This window comes from Salmo salar, chromosome 20 (genome assembly GCF_965601325.2).
Source record: "Salmo salar chromosome 20, fSalSal1, whole genome shotgun sequence".
NCBI classification, from domain to species: Eukaryota; Metazoa; Chordata; class Actinopteri; order Salmoniformes; family Salmonidae; genus Salmo; species Salmo salar.
Window position 1 is genome coordinate 23,426,339 of NC_138310.1, and position 20,911 is coordinate 23,447,249.

A 20,911-nucleotide genomic window follows, 5' to 3' on the forward strand; every position below is an offset into this window, starting at 1 on the left:
CTTTGAAGAGCAGCCTTGTTTCAAGAGGGACTCCGTGCAAATGCTACTGAAGTGGTACGGCCCTACTTCTATCCACCTGTCTACTTATCATAAATGTGTGCTATCATTCAACCGTCCACATGGTCTTGATCTTGACCTCATGCTCCATCTGCAGTGACATGTCCATTCACTATGTGGAGGAGACCCAGGCCATTGTGGAGGAGGCAATGGATCTGTGACGGTGCAGACAGGCTCTCTCTGCCCAGGAACTCAGACCTGGTGCTGGTACAAACTATCCTCTGTTTCTCGTGAGTCTTCACATTTACCCCCCCCCCCCCCCCCCCCTTGTAGTTTCATGGGAGACAGTTGCTGTTAATATTCAAACACGCATTTGTTTTTTTGCAGTTGACTCGCTTGCTGTTCATTGTGATTAAGGGTAAGAATGTATTGTTTTAATTGACTAAAAACATTTTGGACTTATTCTCAGGTGTTAGAATGTGGGAGAGAGCCTCCTTGCCATGTACAGACATCAGACCACCTGCGAGCCGCCATGCCCAAGCCTGGGCCGCAGGATCAACCTGTCCCAGTACCGCAACCCCAACTGCCTCCAGGCCTTGCCTCCTGAGCCCTGCCCTCCTCCTGTCAGTGAGATCAAGACCATCCCCAGCAGCAGCCCCAGCATCTCCCTGCCTCCACTCCCTGTCCCTGAGCCATCAGCACTGTCCCAGCCCAGTCCTCTGGTTCAGATAACACAAACTACAGCCCCCTCTGTTGGTCAGTAGCTTCTTTTCATCTAGTTTAGCATGTCAATTCCATTGATTTGCAAGCATGAAACCATTTAGATAACATCAAATTGACCGGTTTATTGTATACTCTGATAATGCGTTTTATTGTTTAAGGATCAATTTGTGCCCTCACAGCTATGGAAACCTTGCTCACTGAAAAGAAGAATGTGAAGAAGGCCCCTGAGAGGAGACACATAATGGAGGAAAGCGGAGACACTGCCAACACATTGCAAGTATATATTCTTATCGGATGATAACTAGGTTCTTCCGTTCCACTCAGACTGAAGAAGTTTGACCTTGAGGATGATGACGAGAGCCTGAGTAACCTGGAGGCCCAGTGTGAAATCAAGCAGGACTTCCAGCTGCTCCATGGCACAAGCTGCATGCCTTTCAGACTACTGAATACATGGAATCAGGTACATGTCTTATGTAAATGATGTCACGCTGCTTGCTTAGCGAGTACAGCTTCCTCCTTATTCGGTTTATACTGAGGCTCGAACCCAGGACCTCTGCCTCACAAACTGCATCATGTGATCCCCCTCCTGAAGCGTCTTACCCATTCGTCTCCCTGAAAAGCTAGCTATTCAGCAGCGCAAGTGGAGTGAGTTTCACAGATCCCCATCTGCAACATTTACACAATTCTCTGACTGAAATGCAGAGTCGGGATGTCAAACATCTCATGGGATTTACATTGTCTTACTCTTTCCTCATCCCCAGAACAACAGGATGTCCACAACTTCCTGATCAATAATATGAGCAACGGTGGGATATTAGAGATGACGATGCGCTATCTGAAAGCGGTGGGTCAGAGGTTCATGGAGGAGTGGCCTCGTGGGCTGACTGCAGTGGTGCAGGAGGTGTATCATAGTTGGAGGAAGCACAGTAGTGGCCGGCCCAACCCTCTACTCCGCAACTGCAGTAATCAACACAAATGGGTATAGAACATCTATTCTGACTCTTCTGATTTATTACTTTATTGACAGCGTTTTTAATTGAAAAACTTACATCTCTGCCTGTGTTTTTTACATTCCACCTAATGCGAATGTCAAGCTGTCTGTAAAAGAGTTGTGATTGGTGCTTTATGCAGGAAATGTCGCTGATAAGCCTATCATGTATGGAGATTCAGTTGGAGCAGTGGTCTCACAGCAAAGGCAAGAATGGTACGTGTCAAACACATTGGTGTACTTTGGTAATCTTTATGAAATACAGTTTTCTGTTGGTTTCTTTCTTTTACATGAACCATATTGGTATATTCCTTTCTGTGTTTTTATTGTGAAGGGTGCCCAAGAAAGTGCAGTGGGGGCCAGAGCAGTGTTGGTGTGAGTTCCCAGGGCAGCACTCTGAGGGGGACCTGTTACAGCTGGGGAACCTGTTTGAGGAAAACTGGGTGGCTGTGGTGGAGCGTGTTTCCTTGCTCAAGGCATGCTTCTTGGCCCTGCAAGTAACCTTCACATTCATCCTGCATCATAATTTACCCATGTTTCCTTGACTATTTACCATAACACTTGAATATTTGTTTCTAGTATGATACTGAGTTGACCTCTTTCCTCATACATCTCACATATTGGTTTCAATGATTAAGACAAATCAATCTGATCTACATTTTCTATTGACATGTGTAATCCATAACCTAAGACGTGCTTTGTGTGCTTGTGTCATCTCACAGGGAGACCTGGACCAGGCCCTGGAGAGCTATGATATGTGTGCAGGCATGCTGCAGAGATTCACGCACCGACCACAGAGGAGGAAAGGTACACCATCTACCTGCCCAACCTGCGTGCAGATGCAGCCATCTCGGTGGAGGAGGTCAGTGTAAGGGCTGAACAGTAAAACTATAGCATAAATAGTCTATTTGAATAACATGCACCTGGCCCTCAACCATCCCATTAGAGCGTGTAGTTCCCCTGTGGTTTTGAGTTGTCTGGTTCATCAGAAAGCGTTCCCTTCTCCCCATTGCATGGACAGATTGATAAGAAGCTGGTGTCTCTGGAGCATTGTCAGTCCCTGGCGGAGATCCAGCGTCTGAGTCTAGGGACTATGAGTCTGTGGTGCGGCTGCTGCAGCCCACCCTCAGTTATGGCTCTGGGCGGGTCAAGCCTCTGGAGTTTGTCCAGCTGCTGCTGTTGCAGTTTACCTTCTGGATTAATACAGCAATAGATCATTTTGTAGATGTACTGTAGTATTTGTCTTTATTTGGTTCTTTTAGTTTCAACAAGTCTTTCTCTTTGTGGCATGGCTGTCACTACTAATCAGTGTAGTACCAACGTAGGAAAGCAGTATTAAATGTACAATATGTACCATGATGACATTTTTCCTCTTTTCCTGGCGTCTCTGCCCCAGAACACCCTGTTGAAACTGAAGGACTACCGTCAGTGTCTGGAGTTCACCGAGGTTGCCCTGAACGAAGCCCTGCAGCAGCTCAACTCTGTCCCAGTCAGCTCTCACACGGCAAAGGAGGAGTGGTTCTCTACCATCACAACGCTGTTGGGAGGCTTTGAGGTCTGCTTCACAGAGGACCCTCAGCTCCTGAGCAACATCAACCACTACACCAGCATGGTCCGGCTGGCCAACAACCTCATCCGGGTCAACATTCACACTAATATACCTGGTAGACACAGAGTGTGTTTGGAAACAGAAAATGATATATAAATGTGTGCTGTGTCCAGCTCAGCCCTGCCCTGGATTCTCCTGCACCACATCATCAAGCACGAGGAGGCTGCCTTCAACTGCCTGCTTCGCTAGCACATATATTCATAGGGGATGATGAAGGCACATTACATGACCAAATGTATGTGGACACTGCTCATCGAACATCTCATTCCAAAATCATGGGCATTAATATGGACTTGGTCCCGCCTTTGCTGCTATAACAGCCTCCACTCTTCTGGGAAGGCTTTCCCCTAGATGTTTGAACATTGCTACAGGGACTTGCTTCCATTCAGCCACAAGCATTAGTGAGTTCGGGCACTGATGTTGAGCGATTAGCCTGGCTCACAGTCGGCATTCCAATTCATCCCAAAGGTGTTCGTTGGGGTTGAGGTTAAGGCTCTGTGCAGGCTAGTCAAGTTGTTCTTCACCAATCTCGACAAACCATTTCTGTATGAACCTCGCTTTGTGCACAGGGGCAATGTCATGTTGAAACAGGAAAGGCCTTCCCCAAACTGTTGCCACAAAGTTGGAAGCACAGAATCGTCTACAATGTCATTGTATGCTGTAGCGTTAAGATTTCCCTTCACTGGAACTAAGGGACCTAGTCCGAACCATGAAAAACAGCCCCAGACCATTATTCCTTCTCCACCAAACTTTACAGTTGGCACTATTTATTGGGGCAGGTAGTGTACTCCTGGCATCCGCCAAACCTAGATTCGGCGATCGGACTGCCAGATGGTGAAGCGTGATTAAAAATAATCAAATCAAATGTTATTGGTCACATAAACATGGTTAGCAGATGTTAATGCGAGTGTAGCAAAATGCTCTACTTCCGACAGTGCAGTAATATCTAACAAGTAATCTAACAATTCCACAACAACTACCTAATACACACAAATCTAAAGGGATGGAATAAGAATATGTACATAGAAATATATGGATGAGCGATGACCGAGCGGCATATGCAAGATGCAATAGATGGTATAAAATACAGTATATACATATGAGATGAGTAATGTAAGATGTGTAAACAGTATTGAAGTGGAATTATTTAGAGTGCATTGTGTAAAGTGACTAGTGATCCATTTACTAAAGTGGCCAATGATTTGAGTCTGTATGTAGGCAGCAGCATCTCTGTGTTAGTGATGGCTTTTTAACAGTCTGATGGCCTTGAGATAGAAGCTGTTTTTCAGTCTCTCGGTCCCAGCTTTGATGCACCTGTACTGACCTCGCCTTCTGGATGAACAGGCAGTGGGGGGGTGAACAGGCAGTGGCTCGGGTGGTTAATGTCCTTGATGATCTTTTTGGCCTTCCTGTGACATCGGGTGCTGTAGGTGTCCTGGAGGGCAGGTAGTTTGCCCCCGGTGATGCGTTGTGCAGACCGCACCACCCTCTGAGGAGCCTTGCAGGTGAGGGCAGTGTAGTTGCCGTACCAGGCAGCCCGAAAGGATGCTCTCAATTGTGCATCTGTAAAAGTTTTAGGGTTTTAGGTGACAAGCCAAATTTCTTCAACCTCCTGAGGTTGAATAGGTGCTATTGCACCTTTTCCACACTGTCTGTGTGGGTGGACCATTTCAGTTTGTCTGTGATGTGTACGCCGAGGAACTTAAAACTTTCCACTTTCTCCACTGCTGTCCCGTCGATGTGGATGGGGTGATCCCTCTGCTGTTTCCTGAAGTCCACGATCATTTTTGTTTTGTTGACGGAGTTTTCCTGACATCACACTCTGAGTGCCCTCACCACCTCCCTGTAGGCTGTCTCGTCGTTGTTGGTAATCAAGCCCACTACTGTTGTGTCGTCTGCAAACTTGATGATTGAGTTGGAGGCGTGCATGGCCACGCAGTCATGGGTGAACAGGGAGTACAGGAGGGAGCTGAGCACCCACCCTTGTGGGGCCCCAGTGTTGAAGATCAGCGAAGTGGAGGTGTTGTTTCCTACCTTCACCACCTGGGGGCGGCCCGTCAGAAAGTCCAGGACCCAATTTCACAGGGCGGGGTTGAGACCCAGGGCCTCAAGCTTAATGATGAGCTTGGAGGGTACCATGGTGTTGAATGCTGAGCTGTCGTCAATGAACAGCATTCTTACATGGGTATTCCTCTTGTCCAGATGGGATAGGGCAGTGTGATGGCGATTGCATTGTCTGTGGATCTATTGGGACAGTAAGCAAATTGAAGTGGGTCTAGGGTGTCAGGTAAGGTAGAGGTGATATGATCCTTAACTAGCCTCAAAACACTTCATGATAACAAGTGAGTGCTACGGGATGATAGTCATCTAGTTCAGTTACCTTTGCTTTCTTGGGTACATGAACAATGGTGGCCATCTTGAAGCATGTGGGGACAGCAGACTGGGATAGAGAGCGATTGAATATGTCTGTAAACACTCCAGCCAGCTGGTCTGTGCGTGCTTTGAGGACGCAGCTAGGGATGCCGTCTGGGCCGGCAGCCTTGCGAGGGTTAACACATTTAAATGTCTTACTCATGTGGGCCATGGAGAAGGAGAGGAGGGGGCCGCAGTCCTTGGTAGTGGGCTGCATCGGTGGCACTATTATCCTCAAAGCGGGCAAAGAAGGTGTTTAGTTTGTCTGGAAGCAAGACGTCTGTATCTGTGACGTGGCTGGTTTTCTTTTTGTAGTCCTTAATTGCCTGTATACACTGCCACATACGTCTCGTGTCCGGGCCGTTAAATTGCGACTCCACTTTGTCCCTATACCGACATTTTCTTGTTTGATTGCCTTGCGGAGGGAATAACTACACTGTTTATATTCAGCCATATTCCCAGTCATCTTTCCATGGTTAAATGCGGTGGTTCGCGTTTTAATATTCACAGTGGGTACAACCTCTCCAATGCACTTTATCACTCCAGAGTACGCGTTTCCACTGCTCCAGAGTCCAATGGCGGCGAGCTTTACACCACTCCAGCCGACTCTTGGCATTGTGTATGGTGATCTTAGGCTTGTGTGCGGCTGCTCGGCCATAGAAACCCATTTCATGAAGCTCCCGATATTGTGCTGATGTTGCTTCCAGAGGTAGTTTGGAATTCATAGTGAGTGTTGCAACCTGATGACAGATGATTTTTAAGCGCTACGTGCTTCATCACTCGCCGGTCCCGTTCTGTGAGCTTGTGTGGCCTACCACTTCGTGGCTGAGCCATTGCTGCTCCTAGATGTTTCCACTTCACAATAACAGCACTTACAGTGGACCGGTGCAGCTCTAGCAGGACAGAAATTTGACAAACTGACTTGTTGGAAAGGTGGCTTGTTAGAAAGTCATTGAGTTCTCCAGTAAGGCCATTCTACTGCCAATATTTGTCTATGGAGATTGCATGGCTGTGTGCTCGATTTTATATACCTGTCTATCTGTCAGTAACGAGGGTGGCTGAAATAGCTGAATCAACTAATTTGAAGGGGTGTCCACATACTTTTGTGTGTATGTATGTGTATATATATCTATATGTGTATGTGGTGGTGGTGAAGTCCATCCTATTCATAACTGCTATAATGCCCTATTTAAATCTATGCTGGAAGCCCTAAAATGTCTTGTTGTTTCCTGTGACTCTCTTCAGATTACTCTAACACCCCCATTCTGCCCTCCTCCCTGATGCTGCTCAACATGGCCCATGAGTACCTGGGCCACCGCTCCTGGTGCTGCAACTCAGATGGAGCTCTGTTCAGGTGCTATGTGAGTCGGTTAACAGAGCTGAGATTGTGTGGACATCCTCTGTCAGCTCAGTCAATTCTCTGTTTTTGTTTTCCTATGATATGGTTTGAATTAGTTTCTAATGTCTTTCAAAGTATTTGTCAAAGTTTAATCAGGATAGAACTAACCTCATTGTTGTCTTCATGTTCATGGTTCAGGTTCGTGTTCTGAAGAAAGAGCGGTCTCCCTCTAAAGTGGAGGATACTCATCCCTAGAAAGAGGAGATGGAGATGGGCTTGGAGCAGTGCTTCTACTGCCTGTATGCTTACCCCAGCAAGAAGATCATGGCCCGCTATCTAGAGGAGCACTCTGCTCAACAGGTCAAACACCCAGCCCTCTTAATGTTATATTACTGACTGTCAATCCTTCAATGCCATTCACATTTCTGAGGATTAACTGATAGAGATCATGTAATGTATTCAACTGGCCACTAGGTGGCGGTCAATTCCACATTAGGTTGTTTACTCACTGGGATTGGCTTGTAGTGTAACTGTTGTATGCAGTAATTGCATGATGAATAGACTCTGTTCCAAAGGGACAAGGTTCATTAGTTAATGAATGCAGTCCCCCGACTAATTAACTACTGGTTGGTCCACTGAGTCATACGACCCAGGAACTCCACTCGAGCAGGTCAATACAGGAGGAAGAAAGCAATTGATTCACTTTCAGGGAGTTTGAATGAGATTAATTATCTGACTGCCTCTGCATCAGATTGTACCAGCCTGTGCTGTTAGTCCCTTATCATGCTAGAGGGAATCACCAGGGTTTCACTTAGGAAGAGTTGAATCTTAGGGCAAACTCTTTGGTGGCGAGTTTTAAAAAGTGTGTGCATGCGTGCGTTAGTACTAGGATTTTTTTTAACAGTACAATATAAATGTTTTGCTTATCATCATAACTAACTGTGTTTTTCTATGGCGTGCAGGTGGAACTCATGTTCCAGTACTTTAAGCCCAAGACTCTGCCTCAGTTTGACAGCTACAAGACGAGTACGGTGTCTGCTGACCTGGCCAAACTGCTGAAGAGGATCTCTGGCATTGTGTCCTACAGTGACACTCCCATCCTCACTATGGACGAGGTGTCAGCCTACATCGAGGGCACGGCTGGAATCAAATCAAAGTTTATTTGTCACGTACGCCTGAATACAACAGGTGTGGACCTTACAGTGAAATGCTTACTTACAGGCTCTAACCAATAGTGCAAAAAAGGTATTAGGTGAACAATAGGTAAGTAAAGAAATAAAAACAACAGTAAAAAGACAGTGAAAAATAACAGCAGCGAGGCTATATATAGTAGCGAGGCTATAAAAGTAGCGAGGCTACATACAGACACCGGTTAGTCAGGCTGATTGAGGTAGTATGTACATGTAGATATGGTTAAAGTGACTATGCATATATGATGAACAGAGAGTAGCAGTAGCGTAAAGAGGGGTTGGCGGGTTGCGGGACACAATGCAGATAGCCCGGTTAGCCAATGTGCGGGAGTACTGTTTGGTCGGGCCAATTGAGGTAGTATGTACATGAATGTAGAGTTAAAGTGATTATGCATATATGATAAACAGTAGCAGCAGTGTAAAAGAGGGGTGGGGGGGGCACACAATGCAGATCGTTCGAGTAGCCATTTGATTACCTGTTCAGGAGTCTGATTGGGGGTAAAAACTGTTGAGAAGCCTTTTTGTCCAAGACTTGGCACTCCGGTACCGCTTGCCATGCGGTAGTAGAGAACAGTCTATGACTGGGGTGGCTGGGGTCTTTGACAATTTTTAGGGCCTTCCTCTAACACTGCCTGGTGTAGAGGTCCTGAATGGCAGGCAGCTGAGCCCCAGGGATGTACTGGGCCGTACGCACTACCCTCTGAAGTACCTTGCGGTCGGAGGCCGAGCAATTGCCGTACCAGGCAGTGATGCAACCAGTCAGGATGCTCTCGATGTTGCAGCTGTAGAACCTTTTGAGGATCTCAGGACCCATGCCAAATCTTTTTAGTTTCCTAAGGGGGAATAGGCTTTGTCGTGCCCTCTTCACGACTGTCTTGGTGTGTTTGGACCATTCTAGTTTGTTGTTGATGTGGACACCAAGGAACTTGAAGCTCTCAACCTGCTCAACTACAGCCCCGTCGATGAGAATGGGGGCGTGCTCAGTCCTCCTTTTCCTGTAGTCCACAATCATCTCCTTAGTCTTGGTTACGTTGAGGGATAGGTTGTTATTCTGGCACCACCCAGCTAGGTCTCTGACCTCCCTATAGGCTGTCTCGTCGTTGTTGGTGATCAGGCCTACCACTGTTGTGTCTTCTGCAAACTTAATGATGGTGTTGGAGTCATGCCTGGCCATGCAGTCGTGGGTGAACAGGGAGTACAGGAGGGGACTGAGCACGCACCCCTGGGGGGCTCCAGTGTTGAGAATCAGCGTGGCAGATGTGTTGCTACCTACCCTCACCACCTTTAAAGGTCAGTGCAGGGCATTTATGAGTCACAAATGCTAATTATCTGGACGTAGTCATAGCCTGGCTTTACATGTTGCCATGGAGAACTGTTTAGCAGGGTTGGGGTTAATTCCGTAAATTCTATTAGGATTAAATTCCCTCTACCTGTAAATTCAATTTAAATTCCAGGTCACTCTGAATTCCAAGAGTTCAATTCCCAATTCAATATTATCACAAATCCAAATTCCCCCAGGCTTTCAGGCCAATTATGTCACTGTTTAGATACTAGCAATATAGTAATACAAATTGAAATGATTTTTAAACATATCCAGAGGTCCATTTTTGTGCATTAATTCCATTGACTGTGAACTGTACACATATTGAATTCCAAAGATGACTTTTTTTACTATTTCAATTCCAATTCAAACACTCAGAAGTCTCACTCTAATTCTGTAACTTAAAGATTGTTGAAATTTGAATTGATTTCAATGTAAATTCTCCACTTCATGAGTGAATTTATTGGAATTGACCACAACCCTGCTGTTTAGGCCAATACATCACGTCATGACCATTCATTATAGGTGATAACACTGTACAAGTCATTATGCATTGAAATATATAGGTAACTGCCAAAATAAAGGAACCTCCATTATTTCTATTTCAACTTTGCACTTTCTTCCACTACAAATCTACCATTCCAGTGTTTTACTTGCTATATTGTATTTACTTTGCCACCATGGCCTTTTTTGCCTTTACCTCCCTTATCTCACCTCATTTGCTCACATTGTATATAGACTTATTTTTCTACTGTGTTATTGACTGTATGTTTGTTTTACTCCATGTGTAACTCTGTGTTGTTGTATGTGTCGAACTGCTTTGCTTTATCTTGGCCAGGTCGCAATTGTAAATGAGAACTTGTTCTCAACTTGCCTACCTGGTTAAATAAAGGTGAAATTAAAATAAAATAAATAAAAATAGTGTCTTAATAGGGCGTTGAGCCACTACAGCTTCAATGCACCTTGGCATAGATTCTACTAGTGTCTGGAACTCTATTGGAGGGATGCGACGCCATTCTTCCACAAGAAATTAATTTGGTGTTTTGTTGATTGTGGTGAGAAACACTGTCACAGGTGCCGCTCCAGAATCTTCCATAAGTGTTCAATTGGTTTGAGATCTGGTGACTGACTGACTGACACCTACACACTTTAAACCCCCTATGCTCATTTTGAGACCCCGCACTGAGATCTCTTCTTCGACCCATGGTAGCCAAAATAATGGGCAGCTGGGCATTTTTTTATACATGACCCTAAGCATTATGGGATGTTAATTGCTTAATTAACTCAGGAACCACAGCTGTTTGGAAGCACCTGCTTTCAATATACTTTGTATCCCTTATTTCCTTTTATTTTGGCAGTTACATGTCTGATTTACAAATTCAATGCACCTGCACACAATAGCTGAAACCTTTATAAATCACACATTGAGCTAAATGGGAGACTTGGGAGTACTAGTCAGGACCTATCATCTCAAATCAGGATTAGAGAGGATCTCTACACATATCAGATTCTAGTTGAATCTGTAAGACTGCTGTCAGACCTGACAGTAGCAGCATAGTAGATCATCCAGTCGTTGTGTTCCCACCCAGGAGCCAGTGGCTTGCCTTCCTGAGAGGGGCGCTCCAGCACCCCCTGTTGTCAATGAGATCTTCTACCTCCTGGCTGACTAGCACTTTGAGAACAAGGAGCGGTCCAAGGTCGTTAAGTTCTATATACATGACATCTGTGTCCAAACAGGTCAGGAAGAAAACAAGTAAATGTAATTGTGGTTGTGCTTTTTAAGATACTCATATTACCTTGAGTTGCTTTAAGTATTTTACCTTACAAGTGAATTCCATGTCATGATGATAATGACATTTCCTTGGCATGCTCAATGCTGTGTGTGTGTGTGTGTGTGTGTGTGTGTGTGTGTGTGTGTGTGTGTGTGTGTGTGTGTGTGTGTGTGTGTGTGTGTGTGTGTGTGTGTGTTGGGGTTGACTCGTGGGTTGGCATGGCTCTGGCGAGGGCCCGCCACATCCAGGACAAGTTAAACTCTATTGAACTAAAGAGGGATGGCCCCATCCAGGACAAGCTAAACTCCAACGAATTGAAGAGCGATGGCCCCATGTGGAAGCACTCCATGGCTGTGCTCAAATGCTTTAAGAGGGCCCTGGCTCTGTGGATCGAGTACGGTACCATGTCCTATGCCCTGTACTCCTTCACCTCGCGCCAACTCAAACAGTGGAGAAACGAGCTACCCTCCGAGGTCATCAAACCGGTGCAGTGGGCAACCAGTGTATAGAATACTCATATGCACTGTGTTTTGTGTTCTACTTTTCTAAACTTAATGGATGTCACTTCTGGTCATGCTGTGTGTGAATTCATTGTTCAGTAAATTGAACTGTCTAATAGAGAGAAATCACTGTTGACAGTAGCGGTTATAGTGTGTGTGTGTGTGTGTGTGTGTTTCAGATGGAGGAGAGACCATGCTGGAGACGTGTTTCCAGGGGGCGTCTCGGTGTGAAGGGGATAGGGATGAGGAAGAGTGGTTCATTCACTACCATGCTGGGGAAGATTGCTGAGAAACGCAAGCAGCCACCCCGGGAATACATCCAGCTCTACAAACAGGTGCACAGCAGGGGAAATGATCTGTGGACTCAAGTGATTCATAGGTCTGCCTTGCAGACTAGATTTATACAGACAGGGGGAGCCCTAGGGCTCAACGGAGCGGAAATCTTCATGGAGGTCAGTACAGTGGAAGAGGGGGAAGGGGATGTGAGTTATAGGGAAACTGGGAAGTCAGAGGTCCGATGAAGCAGCTCTGTCTGTGTTTCCCTGTTACCTTCACTGCTTCTTCACCTCTCCAGACCCAGTACTTCCATTCTATAGCTCCATTCTATAGCTTACACTAGAATCACTATCTGTTTTCCAGTACATTAAAGGCTGACATTTGACCATTGAAAGATATTGACCATGGCAACCAGTGTTTCATCCTGTGTTAGTAACAGCCATCAGATGAGGATCTGATGCTCTCATCTCTTTCTCTTCCCATGCAGGCAGCACATTATCTGCACAAGGAGGATGCCAGATACACTACCACAATTCCCCTGACTTGTCTATGGAGGCCCTGGAAGTACACATGTTTTAAACTAAAGGGTTTCTAGGTCTATTCTTCTTTTGTTCAATAATAGATATATAGAGAGAGTATAACTCGTGTTATTAAAGCTGTGTGACTCTGGCATCTCTCTCTCCCTAGCTGTACTTCCATCTGTGCGCCACTATCCTCAACCTGCTGGAGTCTGAGGAACCGGACCTGGAGCATGATCTTCAACATCCTGGCTGAGGTGGCCACTGGACCCTTTGCCAGGGGGGAAGAGAAGGGCAGGCCCAGGTCCAACGAAAAGTGAGGGACCTCAACCTTAGCCTGGGATCTATGCTCTTTCTTATGAAACTCATTGTGTCTCGACTACAAACCAAAAGGAAAAACATGAAATTCCCCCCCTGGCCCAACCTTTTGTTTTGTCCCCACCTCCTCTCTCACCTCAGGGAGATGCCCCTCTCCATGATGGACGAGGACTCCCACTGCTCTGTGTCAGCTGTGTGCGATGGATGTTCATGGGGCCTCCCTCCCCTCCAACGCCGCAGGTCTGACGTCCCCACCTTACACGGCCACTCCGGTCAACCACGGTTACACCAAACTTAACAGCCTCCGGCAGCAGCAGACCAAACGTAACAGCCTCCGGCAGCAACAGACGAGGAAACAGTATGAGGAGGAGCTGCAGACTGATGGTACAGTCCCAGTCCTAGACTCTGGGCCTCTGGGGTTGGGCCCATTCTTCACCAGACTGGGGAGTAGTGTTGGTTAGAAGGATAATCACTATGATGATAATGGCTCTGGTTCCAGTAATGACTCCATTAGCACTGGGGAAATGGGCAATATTGCATCTCAGGTTATTTGGCTATTGCTTTACTGCTCTATAAAAATGCAACAGCATTTAGTTTAGGCAAACAGAGGTGTGAAGGTAGAGTTTGGCAGAGGGCGTCCTGGCCTGTGTGTTAATATATAGAAGTTTGTGCTGGTCACCCTCTTTTCCTTTCTTTCCCATTTCCCTTGCTTCTCCTTTTTGATGACATCATTGTTTTCTATTGTAATTTCAGCAGAGCTTGTAACCAGTGTGAAATGGCTAGCTAGTTAGCAGTGTGCGCTAGTGGCATTTCAATCAGTGACATCATTCGCTCTGAGACCTTGAAGTAGTTGTTTCCCTTGCTCTGCAAGGGCTGTGGAGCGATGGGTAACAATGCTTAGATGATGACTGTTGTTGCTGTGTGCGGAGGGTCCCTGGTTCAAGCCCAGGTTGGGGTGAGGAGTGACGGTTCTCATCACCTCTTATGAAGCCATTTAGATTGAGAATAGATCTTCTTGGCGTTTTGATTTTAGCTTCTAATTTTAAAGACCAATGCAGTCAACTTGATTTTCCTGTGTTTTATATACACTGCTCAAAAAAATAAAGGGAACCCTTATACAACACAATGTAACTCCAAGTCAATCACACTTCTGTGAAATCAAACTGTCCACTTAGGAAGCAACACTGATTGACAATAAATTTCACATGCTGTTGTGCAAATGGAATAGACAACAGGTGGAAATTATAGGCAATTAGCAAGACACCCCCAATAAAGGAGTGGTTCTGCAGGTGGTGACCACAGACCACTTCTCAGTTCCTATGCTTCCTGGCTGATGTTTTGGTCACTTTTGAATGCTGGCGGTGCTTTCACTCTAGTGGTAGCATGAGACGGAGTCTACAACCCACACAAGTGGCTCAGGTAGTGCAGCTCATCCAGGATGGCACATCAATGCGAGCTGTGGCAAGAAGGTTTGCAGTGTCTGTCAGCGTAGTGTCCAGAGCATGGAGGTGCTACCAGGAGACAGGCCAGTACATCAGGAGACGTGGAGGAGGCCGTAGGAGGGCAACAACCCAGGAGCAGGACCGCTACCTCCGCCTTTGTGCAAGGAGGAGCAGGAGGAGCACTGCCAGAGCCCTGCAAAATGACCTCCAGCAGGCCACAGACTCCATGAGGGTGGTATGAGGGCCCGACGTCCACAGGTGGGGGTTGTGCTTACAGCCCAACACCGTGCAGGACGTTTGGCATTTGCCAGAGAACACCAAGATTGGCAAATTTCGCCACTGGTGCCCTTTGCTCGTCACAGATGAAAGCAGGTTCACAATGAGCACATGTGACAGACATGACAGAGTCTGGAGACGCCGTGGAGAACGTTCTGCTGCCTGCAACATCCTCCAGCATGACTGGTTTGGTGGTGGGTCAGTCATGGTGTGGGGTGGCATTTCTTTGGGGGGCCGCACAGCACTCCATGTGCTCGCCAGAGGTAGCCTGACTGCCATTAGGTACCGAGATGAGATCCTCAGACCCCTTGTGAGACCATATGCTGGTGCGGTTGGCCCTGGGTTCCTCCTAATGCACGACAATGCTAGACCTCATGTGGCTGGAGTGTGTCAGCAGTTCCTGCAAGAGGAAGGCATTGATGCTATGGACTGGCCCGCCCGTTCCCCAGACCTGAATCCAATTGAGCACATCTGGGACATCATGTCTCGCTCCATCCACCAACGCCACGTTGCACCACAGACTGTCCAGGAGTTGGCGGATGCTTTAGTCCAGGTCTGGGAGGAGATCCCTCAGGAGACCATCCGCCACCTCATCAGGAGCATGCCCAGGCGTTGTAGGGAGGTCATACAGGCACGTGGAGGCCACACACACTACTGAGCCTCATTTTGACTTGTTTTAAGGACATTACATCAAAGTTGGATCAGCCTGTAGTGTGGTTTTCCACTTTAATTTTTAGTGTGACTCCAAATCCAGACCTCCATGGGTTGATAAATTGGATTTCCATTGATTATTTTTGTGTGATTTTTGTCAGCACATTCAACTAAAGATATGTAAAGATAAAAGTATTTATTAAGATTATTTCATTCATTCAGATCTAGGATGTGTTATTTTAGTGTTCCCTTAATTTTTTTGAGCAGTGGATATATATTTCCACACTATTTTTATTATTTATTTTATTTAACTAGGCAAGTCAGTAAGAACAAATTCTTATTTACAATGACGGCCTACCCCGGCCAAACCCAGACAACGCTGGGCCAATTGTGTGTTGCCCTATGGGACTCCCAATCACAGCTGGTTGTGATACAGCCTGGAATTGAACCAGGGTCTGTAGTGACGCCTCCAACACTGAGATGCAGTGCCTTAAACCGCTGCGCCACTACGTAGTGGGAATAATAACGTGAAATTGTGATAATTTCCTCTTTAGTGTGAGAGTAGTTTAAAAAAGCCTGCAATTTCAGCCTATTTTCGTGGCCTGCCAATAAGAAAACCCCTCTACCAATAACAGTTCATTTTCAGTTTTCCCCTCCCTTTTCAGACCACTCCCAGACAGTCCTAGCAGCATTCTTGCTTGAGAAAATGCTCTTTGCAACAAAGCTATTTTTGCTTCTCAGTAAGATACTTAATTGTTACCCAGAAATGATTTGATATTGAGATAAAACCGGATGCACTGGACCTTTTTTTTTTTAGCTTTTGATTTCATCAGGTTTTTCTGATGACTATTCTTACTAATCAAATCATAGCAGGGCAATTATTTTAGAAGAGAATGCAAGCTTGCTGGCTATCGCTTTAGACTATCGCTATGTTCTCTGTAAGGTGTCGTGTCTTTTAAAGGGGGTAATGGCCAGGAAAAGAGGTCACAGCAGGTTTTTGGTGTGTTGACTCTAGACTCATATGACCGACACAGAGCCACAGGCAGACACAGCCAGGATCCATTGAGAGGTTTTACCTGATCCCAGGGAACAGTTGCTGCATTGTCCTGGCAATGACATCTCACTACAGGTTCACTTGAAACAACTGAGCTGAATTGAAGATTTTGTCACACTGACAGGACACGTATAGAGGGAGGCAGTTTACTTGTCCTAAGCTTGTCTTGATATAAATAGTGTCAAGGAACGTTTGGTAGCTATACTGTCACTTTTAACTGAACAAGGGACAAAGAACTGGTTTCTGTAATATGCCTCTCACTGTGTGCAGTTTCATTACTAAACCAAAGTCTAGTGCTTGTTTTGCAGTGCTGCTTGACTGTTACCTGTCAGTTGGAACAGTAGGGAGGGGTGGAGAAGGGGCTGCATTTAGAGTACACATTAATGTCCTGTTTTAAAATACTACAGTGTGGTGAATCACTCACCTTGTAAAGAGTCATTTAAATACTTCTACTTTACTAGACCTATACTGTCCAAATATAGACGATATTGACAGACAATATAAGAGCAGGGTTAAAAATCCTTCAGTACAAAAGAGGTAGCTTTTCAAAATGAATTACCAACACAATATGATATCAGTTAATGCACTGATGCAACTTTGCTCTACATTTTAGCACTTAACATTGCATGACAGTAGTGTGATGAGGGACACAAGCAGTTTACTCTTAACTCCCAATTGTTGGTGGTGAGCTGATTGTCTCCTTCACCACAGTGTGTATTCTGCATCTTTTAAAAATGTGCCACATCTGAGTGCACTAAACCTACATTTACATTTATGAACCATTTTTAAGAGCATATTTTACAGAGGGGAAGCAATCATGTAACAACACTGTACAAAAAAAGTGTGTGTCAGTTCATACTTATTAGGCAAATCTGTCCTCATTTCCTACTATGTTCCTGAAAAAAGCTGAAATGCAGTGTATGAAGTAGTATTCTTAGTAGCTTTTCCCTTATAGAAACATAGGGCTAGATACAGTAATGTCCAATTGGCTCCGGTTACCTTTTCTCCAGTATGTCCCATAACTGAAATTATATTCACAGCAGCATTGTGCATTGTTTACATTGTTGCAAAGACGTCAAGGGTAAACACAAATATTTGCCTCAAGTAAAACGATGTCATTGAATAAATGCTGTTGTAAATCTTGAATGTAACCATTCATTACAAATGGCTTTGCAAAATATCTTTTCACTATACCGTAAAAACAGCCTTTGGCCTTTTGTTTTTTCCCTATGCCCTGTCTTGCTTGAATGTCTGAATACTGCAGCCATATTGCCCATGTTGCCAGTTTTTCTGTCACCCTTTCCAGATTCTTTCCTGCCTGCTTGTTTCTGCCACCTGCTTTGTCCTTTATATGCATGTAGATCCCAAGGAATAATGCTGTCACTGGACAAATTCAGTCTTCTCTCAAACAATCCACTGAATGGTGTGACTTGGACCGTGGGCTACTATTTGACTTGTGTTTTAGTGTTGGCTTACGTTTGCAACAAAGATCTTAACTTATTTAATTGTATTTGAAAGTTATGCCATGGTTACTGTGTTTTCCATTGAAATTGTGTTGAGTTGATATGATGATATAACACCAAATCAGTCAGAATGTGGTTGGCACCTCATTGGAACACATCCTTTCAGCTAGATGGCAGAAATGAACCACCATGTGCAGGCAGGTTTGCCAGTGGGTGCCAAGCCCTTCTTGCTTAATGCCTGTTTGAAACACGTCATGGTAACAGTAAGCAATCTGTCAGCAATTATGAGGAGTAGTATTGTCAAATCAGGAATGTCAGTTTTTTTTTTTTGTGGTTTTAAAACAAACTCCCGATATCTTTTAAGTCACCCCAGAACTTGACATGATTACTGTCTTCCCAGGTGTCCAATGTGGCTGGCATCCCTGAATTGTACTGAACTTAAGTCCCTCCCACAAACTGCTCTTATATCCATCTTCAGGACATTAGTGATATGCACAATTTTAGGGGAAACAATTATTCAATGTAAAGGTGTCCCGAAATGAGTTCCACAATGTTCACAACTTCGTCACTACCCCACACTTTTCGTTTTTAAGGGGCAATCCTTCTTGCAACACCTCTATCAGCTAAATTTTTGGGCTAATTACAGGAGGCCTTTAACAAGTCCCCAGAGCTCCTTTCATATAACTGTTTCCCTCCTGCTAATTTGATTATTGTCTGCAGAGGACTGCAGCTTCTTGCTGAGGTTGCACAATGTGCTTAGGAAGAAGGCAGGCACCTAGTTTTTCATTGGCTTGGGTGCTGACTAAGGTCTAGTGCTTTTTATGTTTGTACGATTACTATAATGGCTCTCCTGCTGATGATCCTGATGTGTATAGAGAATTTACACTACTATACACATTTACCCCCTTTCATTCTTGGGATCCACATACCTATTTTATTCCTGAATGGAAACATTAACAGCTTTGTGATTGATCCCTTGAGAACCCAGAGGATGGTCCATGGGTGTGACTGGCACCCAGGCCAGGCTCAGAGTTGGCCACATGACCTGTGTTTGTGTGACTCCTGGCAGAGCGCAGTCAGGACAGCGTGGTGGTGACACTGTCGGACTCCAACCCCAACCAGGATGCCTTCACAGACCCCCGCCAGCTCCCAGGACAGTAGCCATGTTAAGCTTCAGTCTGGGAAGGGCAGTGCCTCTTCATCTGAGAACATCACCCCCATCAAGGAGGGCCAGCCTATAGTTGAAGACATAGGTGGATTTTGTTTGTTTTATCATGAAATGCAGTAATGGAAATGCATTCTACCCGACCACCAGCGTTATTATTTTCTAAATGGGATGTTCTTTAGTGATATTGTGGAAGTCAATGAATGTTATGTTTTAGAGAGGGTAGGACATATTGAGAATGGATCATGTTAATGTTTGAAAATCTCCTCTTTAAACCCTGAATTCCTCAAGGTTCACGTGTGGGGGGGGAAAAGCAACGAGGACGGGACCGTAATCTTGCTGGAGGACCAAGAGGTAGTAAACACCATGTCAGTGACAGTACCTGATGCGCTAAAGCCAACCATAGATCCCTGCTCCCACCTGACCAAAGGCCTCGTCCACTCACCAGGCCACCCCCCCCCCCCCCCCCCCCCCCCCCAAAACCCACATTTATCAGGCCACCCCCCCAGACTCCTACAAGCGATTGGAGGAGCCGCTACCCTAGGTGGCCAGATCCCCCTCCAGAGATGGTCGAGGTGCCCAAGGCCCTCCCTACTGAGCATTGCAGCATGCTGGTGGACATGTGTGTCTTCCTCTGCCTGAGCTGCTTCCCTCAGCATGACAAGAGCCTCTACCGTCTGGCCTTCTACATCAACAGCAAGACCCAACAGGTTAGTTTGTCCACCCTCCCTCCATATCATGCATGGTTCGCTAACATTCATTCACAGAATGTTTTGACAGGAATATTCACCCCTACTCCTATCATCAGTGGCATTTCCTGCAATTTACTTTGACATTTAAAACCCTCAGATCTGAAACCATGAATCTAGTTTACACCATTTCCTCAGGTATGGTATATTGGTATTCAAATAGATGGTGTTTTTCTAAGAATTGTATGTCTGTAGTTTGTTTGGCTTGGACTCTGACTTCCTCTTATCAATAGTGCTAGTTTGCCTGAGGGACTGTGGGTTTAATGTGACCGTATAGTACAGTAGGTGCTGAAACAGCAGAGTGTGCATTGGACACAATGCTCTGTGTGCAGAGGTGTGCGTGGGTGGCAGCAGCACAGTGCTCTCTCAGCCAGGTTTGGCACAACGAGACTGTTTAGTGTCGTGACGCCCTACAGTCAGCACTTTGCCAGTCAGAACCTCCTATGGGACTGCTGATCCCAATTCAATGAGGTTGGGTTAACCAATTTCCAGGGCAGAGTTTTGGTCATTGATAACAGCGTAGTGAACTGTTGCTGTTCTCTTTATGAGACTGTTATGTAGCTGTTCTCAGAGCATGCTTTTCATATTTAGGTTAGAGGATTATTTCAGTCAGGTAGACTGACCTGGGCCCCTGACTGGCTGTAGTTTACTGCCCCAGTGTTTTAGACTTGACAGAAATGGATTAAAAATCTCAATCACAGAGCTTGTTCCTGTTTTAAGAAGTGAGTAGGTCCTGAAGGTAAGTGAAATAATTGGTTCTGTATTCCATTTCCTTTTGGAGTTGAATGAAAAACAAGGAGTTGAGCTGTTCTGCTAAATTGTCAAGTAACTACCTACTGCTCAGCGTTACAGGCCAGTGGCAGCATTGTGGCTGTTCAGGTCTATAGCCCTCTTGGTTAATAAGTGACAACCCTGTTTGTTTTTCACTACAAATCCTACTTCTTCTGGGGTTTGAATTACAAGCTAATGTTATCGTACGTTTCTCGGCGAATACTAAATTCAGGCTATGGGTTATTATTGGGAAAATTCCACGGTAACAAAGTGATGCAGAGTCAGATTTATTTTTTTAACTTTGCAATCATTGGTTTTTGTTTCAGAGTTTTCACTTTAAAATGTAAACCAGTCTCAGCATCATCCTGTTACGTTGA

The 20,911-nt window shown here is 45.4% G+C and overlaps 1 pseudogene across 1 annotated transcript in view; it reads left to right on the forward strand.

The window, feature by feature from the left end:
* Positions 1-497: 497 nt before the first annotated feature.
* Positions 498-20,911, forward strand: part of LOC106580214 (calcineurin-binding protein cabin-1-like) — a 139,021-nt pseudogene continuing 118,607 nt past the window's right edge. The window contains exons 1-20 of the transcript XR_014381971.1: positions 498-753; positions 900-993; positions 1,045-1,180; positions 1,341-1,365; positions 1,482-1,623; positions 2,043-2,205; positions 2,431-2,570; positions 2,730-2,890; positions 3,102-3,372; positions 6,975-7,090; positions 7,267-7,428; positions 8,031-8,255; positions 11,169-11,319; positions 11,550-11,854; positions 12,042-12,186; positions 12,615-12,691; positions 12,815-12,896; positions 13,204-13,347; positions 18,919-19,006; positions 19,511-19,724. The product of XR_014381971.1 is annotated as a calcineurin-binding protein cabin-1-like (transcript). The remainder of the gene's footprint in view (positions 754-899; positions 994-1,044; positions 1,181-1,340; positions 1,366-1,481; positions 1,624-2,042; positions 2,206-2,430; positions 2,571-2,729; positions 2,891-3,101; positions 3,373-6,974; positions 7,091-7,266; positions 7,429-8,030; positions 8,256-11,168; positions 11,320-11,549; positions 11,855-12,041; positions 12,187-12,614; positions 12,692-12,814; positions 12,897-13,203; positions 13,348-18,918; positions 19,007-19,510; positions 19,725-20,911) is intronic.